The following is a 12,513-nucleotide window of genomic DNA, read 5'->3' on the forward strand; positions in this document are numbered from 1 at the left end:
CCGGTCGGCATAACTGACCAGGCCATTAAAAGTCCGGTCAGTGGCACAGCGGAGCTAAGGCAGGCTCCCTGCCTGCCGTGGCTCCGTGTGGCTCCCAGAAACAGCGGCATGTCCCCACTCCACTCCTATGCATAGGGGCACCCAGAGGGCGCTGCACGCTGCCCCCTCCCCAAGCACTGGCTCTGCAGCTCCCATTGGCCGGGAATCACGGCCAATGGGAACTGTGGAGGCTGCGCCTGCGGACAGGCTGGTGCGTGGAGGCTCCTGGCCGCATCTCCACGTAGGCAGAATGAGCCCTTCATCAATTCTCCCAGCAGCTTGAGAGAGGGCTTTTAATGCCAGTATAAGCAAGCTATGGAAGGGTTGTTTCTTACTAGCTGTAAGATGACTGACATCCCTTCCAACCAACAAGACCAGCCATTTCTTTTAAACTTGGGACGCTGAGCCCCACCCACCCAGAATGTGGTACCTGAGTTGTCAAAAGCTGACCCCTGGCTCCAGGAGAGATCACAGGGAGCCCCATTTTCCTGGTCCACCAGACTTGGCATTTACAGCCCAGATTTATGTCTCTCTCTCTTGGCTACAAGTGGGTGGCACAGGCAGAAGTTTTAAATGCCTGTGAAATTCCAAGCAACAATCGGAGACAGTGACCAGATCAATTGAGAGGGCTAGTGCAGCAGCAGAATAGCCCAATATCCTGGCTACTGATAGAGAGTTTCTCTTTGATTTATCACATTGTCACTCACCCTGGAGAGGATACAGAGGAAAAATACCTTCCACTGCTGCTTAAATCCATGATAAACAGGAGACTAGGATCACACTGAGACACATCAGCATCAAAGCAATAGATGTTTCCTCCCACAAAGTAATTTAGGGCAATATAATGGGATCTCTCAGACAATGCTGCCTTGCACGTGTAAAGATAGCTGGCACAGTAAACAAGAAAAGAGCCATCCTAAAAATGGAAAGTGGTAGCAAGAGGTCTATGTGAATCCAGAGAGATCAACATTCAACCTCCAACCACGGAACAGTCAAAATTCCTACAGCAAGGGGTGTTTGTGCAATATGGAAGGAGAAGGATGGCCACTCTGACTAAGGATTACTATTCTAGTGTATCAGGGATGAAACTCAAGGTCAAGTTCAATTTTTCCCTACCCAGACCTTGACAAAGGAAGCCACTTGCATTACTCTGCAGTGGCCCTTTCCCCAGGGTTACAAAGTCAGTTCCTTCTCAGCCAGGAAGCCATCTCGGGCATCAATCATGGTAGAATAGGGGAAAGACTATAGTAAAAGGAGATCCAGTCAAAGGAAGAGGATTCAGCTAGAACTCCCATGTTTAATAAGATCAACCAAAGTGCAAACCTCATACAGAAATTGGCTGCAAGTTTGTAAAGCATTCAGTACGATGAGGCTCCAATTCGACCATAATGTACTACCACAATGCAAATATTTACATTATTTCTACTACTTCTATTTGGAGATCTTGGAATAGGGACTTTAGGAAAGAAGGTGCAGTGCCAGGCCTGGGCCAAGGAATGTATATTTAGTAGAACTGATATAGTACAGTAAATGTAGCTATTATTGAGGAGACAACAGTCAATATATATATTAGAAATTATGAACTACACAAAACTGATAAGGGAAACTAAAGACATGAGGGAAAAATTATGGGTAGCAGGGCTAAGGACAATAAGGAGGAGGATTTCTTCTGGTCTTGGCACCTTTAGGGTGTGCATTTTAGAATATCAGGGTTGGAAGGGACCTCAGGAACTCATCTAGCCCAACCCCCTGCTCAAGCAGGATCAATCTGCAGACACATTTTTGCCCCAGATCCCTAAATGGCCCCCTCAAGGATTGAGCTCACAATCCTAGGTTTAGCAGGCCAATGCTCAAACCACTGAGCTATCCCTCCCCTCTGAAACACCAATGGGTAGCTTACTTTTTTATTATTTAATAAGATGAGAGTTTCAGGCATTCATATAAATTGAGGAGCTGGAGTTTTTAAAAGACACCTAAGTTTGTGAGAGTTGGAAATGCCAAGACACGGACAGACATAGCTTGGCTTGTGTGGAAAGGCAGATGTGCTGCTCCCATGGTACCAACCCTCTTTTCTTGGAGCCTGAAGAGAAGGCTTTGTAGGAGGAGGATTATTGGGTAGAGAAGATAACCAGGACTTTTGAGACTAATGCTCTATGTGCATTGTCTCTCCTGGCAACCCACCAACAGGGAATCTGCAGAAAGGTGATTGCATCTGTGGGCTGTGTGCAGTCTTATTCTCACTGGAAAAGGGGAGAGACCCCAGAACCATTCCCAATGGTTATGGCACTCCCTGAGGAAGTGGGAGACTGAAGTTCAATTCCTCACTCTGCCTGATGAGAAGGGATTTGAACTTGGGCTTCTCATCTCTCTGGTGAGTGCCTGGGATAGTCTGATGTGGAAATTTCTCCTGCTGAAGCTGCTCCACTGTGTGTAAATAATTAACTATGCATTTGAAAAGAGAGAGAATGACTCTCTAGTCCAGTGGTCAGGGCACCCACCTAAAAAATGGGGAGCCCATGTTCAAATCCCTTCTCCTCATTAAGCAGAGAGGGGAATTGTACCAGGGCCTCACATAGCCCAGATGAGTTCCCTACTACCAGGCTAAAGGTTATAAGTGGGGCTGGTGTGTGTGTGTGTGTGTGCGTGCGTGCGCGTAAGCCTATAGGATAGGGTTCCACATGTGAGGTAAGTGTGGGGAATGCTTAGTTTCACCTGGTAGGATAATCCCTATTAAGGCTTTTGCATGAAAGAGGTGCCAGCTGTCAGACATAGGTAGTTGTACTCATGCCCAGAGGCAGAAACTTCAAGTTGCCTAGGTACCTAATGTTGTAAATTTAGGCGCTGAAGGACTTTAGGTGTCAGCTCAGCAGGGGTTTTGAGGATTTGGGATTTCGTAGCCTAAAGTGGGAGTTAGGCACCTAAGTCTTTTGGTGGATCTGGGGCCTACAGACTGCAGAAAGTGGGGTTATGGAAAAGAGGCCAGTGGAGTCTGCATCTATTTAAGGAGAACCAGGTGTTTTCCAAGAAATATGGGAGGGGAAGGCGAAAATATATGGTTACCAAATGAAAGATAAAAAACAGTCAGGAGAGGCATGGTATTTAGGTATTTAAGAATAATACAAATGAGAAAAAAAATTAAAATCTGCCAAGAGTAATTGACACTGTCCTTTTAAAACACACTTATGCACTCAGGAAGTTAATCCCAATAAATCTATTAAATTAGAGAGAGGGACAGTGTCTAGAAATGTTTTTTCATTTCACACCCTTTCTATTCTGGAAATCAAATATGAACATCTAAAGGACCCATTAATTACGACACTACATCTGATAGGGATTGGTTTGCTTATGCAAAATAACTGAGTTAGCTCAACTGTGGCTAGCCATTCACATCACTAAAAAAAAATTCTACAAATGGCACTAATTGGTTCCCATTTGACTCTCAATAACACCAAAGTGGGCACTTTCACTCCCAGAGGCCATCCTTTAAATGAGGACTGAGACACAATGGCAGGCCAGTGTGAGGAAGCTGTATATCCACTCCCTTTGCTGTACTTGTCCCATTGATAAATGATGGGAGCTGTTCTCTGGGCATGCCCATCAGCACCTTTCATGAGTAGAGTTACACACAAGTGAAGAAAAAGGAGTTGAAAAGAACAGAATTAGACTCTGGTTGTTAACCAAAATTCTGGTGGGAGCTGCATAGGCATGTTGATTTAACAAACCTCACATTAAAGATTACATGCTGATAAAATTATATTCAAATGACTATAAATACTACAGCCATGTACAAAACCATATCAGTTCTCTTCAGAGAAAAGGAAGCTGTCACTGGCATACCACAGAATTGTCATTCACTGTAGTGCTCTATGGTGTGGTTTTAGTTGCTTGTATAGGGCTATACACATCTACAGTAGAACTGGCTAGAACATTTCTGCCAAAGTGAAATTTTGGCAAAATATGCTGGTTCCTTGAAGTTGAATCAGTTTCTGTGAAACTTTTGTCAGGAATGTTTTTACAGAGAGAGAAGCCAGGTGGTCAGGGAACTGACCTAGGATGTGGGAGACTTAGCCTGATTTGCAATTATTTGGGACGAAAACCTCTACTCTGAATCAGGCAGAGCAGGGACTTGAACCTGACTCTCCCACAACCTAGACCAATGCCCTAACCCAGCCTCATCCTTTTCACAAAACCATTCCAAATGTTTTCTTTTCATTCCATTGCAGAATGAAAACAAATTTTGAAACTGTGAAGGTTGTCACCAGACAGAGTTGTCATACCCTGGTCAGCTCTAATCTATACAAAGTGTTAATTGTAGTCACTTACCTATTAGGCTCCAAAAGGCTAATGGAATCTCACCATGAAAAGATCTCCTTTTTCACTTAGGAGTCAGGTTATGGCAATTCTCTAGGCCCCACCTCAGCATTAAAGCTTTAATGTTGCTTTTAAAATTGTAACATCAAACATAGTTATCTTATCCCACAGTACCCTTTTCTGTAATCTTATCTTAGAATTCATACCTCTCCAATGGAATTAGATCAGAAATTGCTTCCTAATAGTATCAATTTGGAAAGTATCTCATCACTGAACACAGAGGTTGATGATTAAGGCTGATGACAGGACCAGGACACAGAAAATAATCCTACCCCTTTGTCCAGCCAAAACCAATTTTGCTTCTGTTTCCATAAAAAGATATATGCTGTAAGAGTACTGGTCTGATCTCTGAGCTGCCGCTTTCTTTGCTGTTCTTTTTATTTTTATCTCATTTGCTATTTCGGTCCTGAAAACTAGTTCAACATGAAGACTGGATTTTTTCTGCACTGAAAGTGATCCGATAACGATTTCCTCTGCTGACTCATGTTTCCAGGCAACAGAATCTCAGAGTAAGAATTCAGAATGCAAGTCACCAAACTTTCAAGTATACCATGCAGAAGAGTTCAAAAGGGGGAAGGGGACCACCAGGCTTTCTGGCAATTTTGGATTAAAAATAAAACTATTTCAAATCCAGGCTTTGAAATTAGTGTCCTTGCCCAGAGTGAGAAAAATGAGGAGGTTTTTTTTCCTTTAACATTGGCACCCTTCACAAAGATTAATATACATACTTTTGCAATAAATATATAACTGTCCCTGCTAGGGTTTTGCTAATGAAAAATTTATCTGCTCATTGTTGCCTAACTGCCCTCTGTGCCTTTGAAAATCACCCCAAACCATCCATACCAAAGTGGAAAACCTGCTAGGAAAGCAATGCTGCCATTCTCAGACAGACAAGGTATCAAACAACTCACAAGAGACCAAAGGCTCATTTTCTGCCATACAACCAATTTTCTTTTTCATTTTTGGTCACTGAAATAGGAAAAAATTCAGCCCAAAAATCAAAATCTTTTGGGCTTTGGCTGAAAAATTTCAGCTGGAAAAAAAAATCAGTTTTTTGGAAGGGATTAATTTTTCACTGTAACCTACGAAATTCCTGCAGGAAGTTTTGACAAAAATGAAAAATGTTTCATCTAAATTTTCTACAGGAATGAAAAGACGGTTACTCACCTTTGTAACTGTTGTTCTTCAAGATGTGTTGCTCATATCCATTCCGGTTAGGTGTGCGCGCGCCGCATGCACGTTCGTCGAAAGACTTTTACCCTAGCAACACTCGGTGGGTCGGCTGGGCACCCCCTGGAGTGGCGCCACTATGGCACCGGATATATACCCCAGCCAACCCAGCCACCCCTCAGTTCCTTCTTACCGCCCGTGTCGGTCGTTGGAACAGTGGAGCGCGGCTTAGCTGACCTCGACTTCCCTAGCTTACTCGTAGTTTCTCGTTCGTTATTGTGTACATAGTTATAATTCTTTAGATAGATAGATAGATAGATAGATAGATAGATAGATAGATAGTCATATTTACTTGTTTAATAGTATAGTTAGTGTAGTAATAGTTAGAGGGGTTCGGGGATTAGCCCCTTCCCCACACCCGGTGCCGGAGCACATGCCCGGTTCACCGGGTTTCAAGCCGTGCTCGGCCTGCCACAGGCCGATGCCAACAGGAGATCCGCACGACTCCTGTTTGAAGTGCCTTGGTGAATCGCACTTAACAGCTAAGTGCCCCATTTGCAGAGCTTTCAAGCCACGGACTAAAAAAGAGTGGGACATAAGGCTTAAACAGCTCCTCATGGAGGCGGCTATCACCCCTCCATTTTCGGCACCGAGCGCTGCTCAGTCGGAGAGCAGAAGCACCTCCTCGGCACCGGACCGTACCAGTATGCCCAAGGCCTCTCGGCACTGGACATCACCGGCACCGAAGTCGGCCCCGAGGCGCTCCCTCTCCCCGAGGGTAAGGAAAGCCAAGACTCCTGCCGCCTCGGCACCGCCCACACTGCGGCCAGAGAGTGCGCCTAGGTTGGACCGCCCGGCGCCGACACCCGCCGCGGCACCGACTAAGCCGGCACCACCAATTCCGGTCCCACAAGGGCCGTCGAGTCCGGCGCCTACGAAATTCCTGCAGGAAGTTTTGACAAAAATGAAAAATGTTTCATCTAAATTTTCTACAGGAATGAACCACCATTTTCTGACCAGCTCTACAGATAACCAATACAAAAAAGCACAACTAGATATTGCGTAAATCCACTAAGCAATAAATCAATAAAGGGATATGATCATTTATTAGTTTTGGTGATCCAGCCTGAGGCATTATTGGCAGTTCAGTGCAGAGAAATTTGCAATGCTACAGCTTGTGGTGTTATACTTCTATGGAGAAACAGAGGATTCCAATTTACAACCAGCCTCCTTTCATTAATTAAGCAGGAATAACAGTTCCCCTTTTAAGACTTAGTTTTGGCCTTTTTTAAAACTTACTTTATAAAGTAAAGAACAAACTGCTTTGAGCATGAAGTTTCTCATGGTAGACCCAAGCCAGAGCTGAATTTATTTGAAAAATTTGAAGCCAGAAATATCGTAACTCAAAATGATTTGTGTTTTGAAATTTTGATATTTATTCAGTTTTGAAAAAAAAAAAGTTCTGTTTTTGACCTTTGCTAGTTTGTAATAAATCTTGCCATACAACGTTCAAATGGGTCTTAATCACAAATCTTTATTGAGATCTCATATATTAAACTACTTTCACAAAGTTTACTTTCTAAATATAAGAGTTATTCAAAAATGCACACTGGGAACTCTGTCGGGGTAGGGGGTTATAATTCATTTTAGATGTCTGGGAAAAGTTGTAAATTCTGCTGAATTTGTGGAATTTTTAATCTCCAGAAAAATCATGCTGATAACCTCTCTAAATCCCACATTTTACATATCACAGAAGGGGGAAGCTCATAAACTAAGTCTGAATTACGTGAGTCTTGACAGTGGTTCTCACAGCAGTTACAAGACTCTTTAATTAAGGTGTTGCTTAATTTTAGGGGAGGTATAGACTGGAGGAAGAAGATCTAGGCCAGTAAAAAGATTTTAGGAGATCCTTAACTGAACATTTATTGATGTTTGGGTATTTAGTTTCTGTTTGTTTCTTAACTATAACCTTCTGACAACATTGTTAGTCTTCATTGGAAAGCTATTCTCAGCCCTAACTCTGGTTTAAGGGGTTTTTTTGTTCGGTTGGTTTTTGTCTAGGAATGTATAGCCAACCATACATTTCATTCTTTAATCCCTTGCTAGCCCACCAGCAGGTCTAGGACCCACTTCTTGAAAAGCATATGTAGAGCTGGATGATAGTCCGGCATTGCGATAATACTGCAGACTAAGCCTAATATATGATGTGGCAATAAATACGTTTAGGCAATAGCATTGCATCCTGTAGATGCTTTGACATTCCTCCCTGCAGGAAACAATGTATTCTAATGCAGATTTGATTTTCCTGCGGGATCTCATAAACTTTGCAGGTGTTACTCTGGAGAGAAAAAAAATCACTAATCAGCAGTTTTGACTGTAGTTCAATTGACATGCTTTACTCCTCTCCCAACCTAGATCCATGATCCTATTGCCAGTCAAGCAGCTCTGCTCTGACCCTAGTTCGACTTTTAAGTGTTGCTTTGATCAGCTTCTGGCTTTTGATTAAAGCAGCTCTTTCAGACACCACTTTCAAACTCCCTTTAAAAGAATTACATGTATAAAACACATTAAGTTTGTTGAGCAGCAGGAAGGAGCAAACCAGGGCTAGGAGCGGATGGCTGAAGTAGCAGGTAGGAGATGAGTGGAAAATGTTCCCATGATAATATTGGCCCTCTCCCAGCTCCAAATTCATAGTGGACCCTATGTGCATAGATCGTCTTGCTCCTGGACAAAAGAGGGGTTCAGCTGCCTCTAGGTACTGCCCCAAACACACCTATTCTGGGCTTCACAGAGATACTTCAAAGGTCTGAGGAGGCACTGGTGACCAGGCAGGCCACAGAGAAGTGGGCAAACTTGGGGTGCACATTGTCCCCCATCCAGCCCCATGGAGATTCTTAGGAAAAGGTAACACAGCCTGGGATATATTATCTTTCCTGCAGAGTGCTGCCTACACACCCCAGTACCACCTTCCACAGAACCATTCTGACAGGGACTGGATTGTGAGAGTCCTTCCAAGGTCCAAAGCCAGTGTGGAGGCAGAGGATCTCTGCGGTTGTCCCTCAGTTTCCATGGGTCCTACAGGATCCACCAGATTTGAGGGCAGTAGTTTATTCCAGAGAGGAGGTCAAATTCTGTTCCCCCAGTAGAATACTAGAAGAACTCCATGTGGACAGCCTCAGAGATTTCCTCAATCTGACCCACACTTTTATACAGTCCTACATGGAGAAGACTAAATACATGTTAAAAGTTGGAGCAGAAGGGAGTCTAAAATATCTTGGATCCTGTTTGTGATGAAGCTGCTGAAGAGTTACAACAAATAGTAATAGCTCTAGATACTATTTCATTGTGAGATAAAATCCACCACCATCCAGTCACCATTTAAATAAGGGAAATAATTTCTATTTATAATTTACTTTAAAACTGTACTACATCAGAAAAAACATGTAATCACAGTGTTTAGAACAATGCATCTTTGGTTAAAGGGACACCACTAAGATGAAATCTCAGCCTTTTCACAAACAAGTTGAAAGTAGTTTTGAAACCATTTGTCCAAGTTCCCTGTTTTAAATGCAGCTTTTATAGATTTAAAATAATCATTTTCTACTTTATTTAAATGTCTCCCTTGTTTCTGTGGGAAAGAGCCACTCACCCAACAGGAGAACTGACTGATAACACAAAGGATACACACAGTACAGACAAATAAAGTTAAAAAACAAAAACAAAAAAAACCTGAGACACTGACAATTTTTAAACTCTTTCAATTACAGCATTTTAAAATGCTATTTGTAACATAAAATGAAGCAGAGGTGTGAATAATAATATTAATAGCGGTAAAATTTATATTTTGATGGAATCCCTTTAGCATCACAAAATTCTCATCTTGAAAATATTACTGATACAGATAAAAATAAATAAGTTTGCACAAAGGAAAATACACTGTACCTTAAAGAAAGTTATTCTTCCTGATTACACCCAGTGAGTTAATCCCAAAGTTTCACATTTTGATCGCAATCCCAGAGGATTTACACCTGTGATACCTGCTAGTAACTTTCTTCATGGAGTTTTCTTTCCTTTGATTTAGGAGAATCTGCTGCTTTGGAGTATAGGTTAGGAGCACTTAAGGCTTCTGAGTCAGTGCAGTGCGCAACTGAACATTCAGTCAGGTCGTCATGACATGAACATTCTTCTGTCCCAGTAGAACACAGGAAGGTTTCAAAGCTATCTGCTCTGTAGCTACGACAAAAACAAAATAATCAGACTCTCATACAACCTATCAAGCTGTTCTATAATTTGTATGCCCTCTGTGCTACATGATAAATGGTATGACTTTATGTCTTATTAACACTCAAGTGTTTTGCTAGGTCATGTTGCTCCCAGCCAGGTACATATCAATCTGTCGGCCTAAAGCAATATTAACATCAACAGATTTTTTTTTAAAGAAACAGGAACTTCCTTTTGCATTATGCAGATAGAAAAACACTTGAAGAGAACAAAAGATTTCTGTTTGTACAAGACTCTATTATGTTAACAGAAGGAAAGATTAACAGGAGAATGAAAGTTAAATATGTTGCTACATTGTCTGTGTGTCTTCTAAATAAAATGGGTAGGAAATTAAATAGTACATAGGTATATGGAAAACCTTTTATGTTCAGCATATTGCTGGATGCGCAAAGAAGCAGCTACAGTATTACATTTAAAGGGACCATTGTATTACATGTAAAGGAACAACTTGTCAGGGTGATAATCATATTTCTAAAATATTGACTTACATTATTTGTAACATATCACCAGAGATTATCAAAACTGAAACTGTTTTTAAAAAAAATCTAATTTTATTTCCCCAATGGCTCCAGTTTAATGAAGTACTTAAGCATATGCTTAATTTTATTCATGTTTAAGTCCCATTGAAAACAGTGACACTAACCGAAGTCAATAGGACTTAGTACATGCTTACATGAATTATGACTCTGCAAACTTTATTTTTTGCATTTCTGCTACACTGAACAATGTTAACAGATTAGATGGTGTCATTTTTGTTTATAGTCCATTTCTATTCAGCTTCACATTCAAGTTCTCATACACAAACGCACTACTGCAATATTTGGAAAGTAAAGACCACAAGTGAATCTTTAGGAGGTACATACATATGTTGTGTGGAAAAAATAGAGAGATTTCCCCCGGAGTTTTTTAAAAAATGGAACATCTTTTCTGTTGTACTTAATATTTGTAAAATACCATTATGAGCTAGTGGAAACCTTGTTACGGGTTGAGTCAAAACCTTGATATTGATGGAGATGAACTGTAAGAATAAGTTAATCACAAGCTCTCACCTAAGACAAAAGGGTTATGTGCACCTGCCCAGGAGCTTTGGACTGTATGGGCATTGTTTTGAGTAAGGGGATGTGGAAGTGGGTGAAGGCAGAAGACAGAACCACAGACAGATTGCCTGAAAAAGCAAAGCAGAAGCTTGTAAGCATGGTGTGAGCCTGAGAGAAACCTAGAGAGGTTCTGGGTTGGAGGTGGTGGCTGAAGGAGCTTGGGCCTGTAAGCTAAGAGACTACTCCTTTTGCCATTGGTTCCCTCTGTATTCAGAGAAGCAGGACTTGATACATTCCTTGTAAACTCCATCATCAATTCCTATTCCCACCAGAAACATCCCCAGGGCTGCAAACTTTGACTAGCTGCTTAGGTCCAAAAGGGATTAAAATATACATGCAAAACCTAAATTTTAGGCCCAATCACCTGCACTGTGCTAAAGTATAAGAATATAAAAGTGAAACTGAAAAGATAAAGGTAAGCTGATGACACAGAACAGCCTATGTTGGTTGTCTAAGTTGACAGAAATCCAAAAAAGTAAACAAACAGCATAAGTACCAAAGAGAAAATTCAGTTTGAAATATTCACTTCTAATAATCTAAACTGCTAACAGTAACACAAGTGAGGAAATCTGTACTTTAAAATGGTGGGGCCAGATTGGTGTGGTTACATGGAGCACAATCAGGCATTTTCCATGAGATAATTGCCTTCCTTGAACTGATCCCCATCAGACTTCTTCCAAAAGAGGTGTAGCAGAGGGTACTTGTTCTTTCTGTACTAGGCATCTCCAGAAGGCATAGTGCCTTGCCCCAGAGTTTCTGCTACTCTGATGCAGATCAGTGCCTAAAAGGCACAATAACGCCCTTAACTTTGACCCTGATAACGTCTCTTGAAATCGTTACACACAGTTACTTAGATGTTCAAGTATTCAATTTCACCTACAAATCAGATATTTAGATATCTAACTTACAGTGGAACCTCAAATTTTATGAACACCAACCTTATGAATGACCAATTATGCAAACCATTTTTCCCCAACAGGATGATTAGGGAGAAAGGGAGGAGCAAAAAAAAAATCACATAACGAGATGATGTTGATGAAGAACAAGTCAGTATTCCCTCACAATCCAGTGCCTTCAATGCATTAGAAGTTGCTTTGCAGTGGTTTGAAGGACAAAAAGAAAGTGATGCAGTGCACCAGACTCGTTTATGCTTTGAACCTACTGTAATTTTGAGACATTCATTTTTATGAACCTTTTGATTTTATGAACTCCTCAATCCCCAATTAGTTCATAAAAATAGAGGTTCTACCATACATAAAATGTGCTTGAAATTGTTTTGGGCCATAAAACTGAAGGCTTTGTTAAAGTTAAGCAAAAAATCAAGATCTTAAGGCCAAATTTTATGGCCATGAAACCTCAGTTAAGTCAAGTCAATAGGTTAAATGGATATAATCAAGAACAGCATATGACCTCTACTATGCCTGCAAAAATTCAGCTTGTTCTTAAGTTTCCTCTGTTTTAGTCACGTCACCTCTTCTGGGATTCTTCTCTTTCATACACCAAGAACCTCAAGTAGCAAGAGGAGGAATAAATGCCATAGCTTCTAGTCTAAACA

At 41.3% G+C, this 12,513-nt stretch overlaps 1 protein-coding gene across 5 annotated transcripts in view; it reads right to left on the reverse strand.

The window, feature by feature from the left end:
• The window catches only part of GREB1 (growth regulating estrogen receptor binding 1), a 119,526-nt gene that overhangs the window by 88,050 nt on the left and 18,963 nt on the right, over nucleotides 1-12,513 (reverse strand). For 4 of the 5 annotated variants that reach the window (XM_045008412.1, XM_045008408.1, XM_045008409.1 and 1 more), the window contains exon 2: nucleotides 9,523-9,813. The gene's annotated coding sequence lies outside the window, so the exon portion shown is untranslated. Of the gene's footprint in view, nucleotides 1-9,522; nucleotides 9,814-12,513 lie in introns of those variants that run through there. The other variant, XM_045008411.1, reaches the window with a different exon arrangement.

This window comes from Mauremys mutica, chromosome 3, assembly GCF_020497125.1.
Source record: "Mauremys mutica isolate MM-2020 ecotype Southern chromosome 3, ASM2049712v1, whole genome shotgun sequence".
Classification (NCBI taxonomy): Eukaryota; Metazoa; Chordata; order Testudines; family Geoemydidae; genus Mauremys; species Mauremys mutica.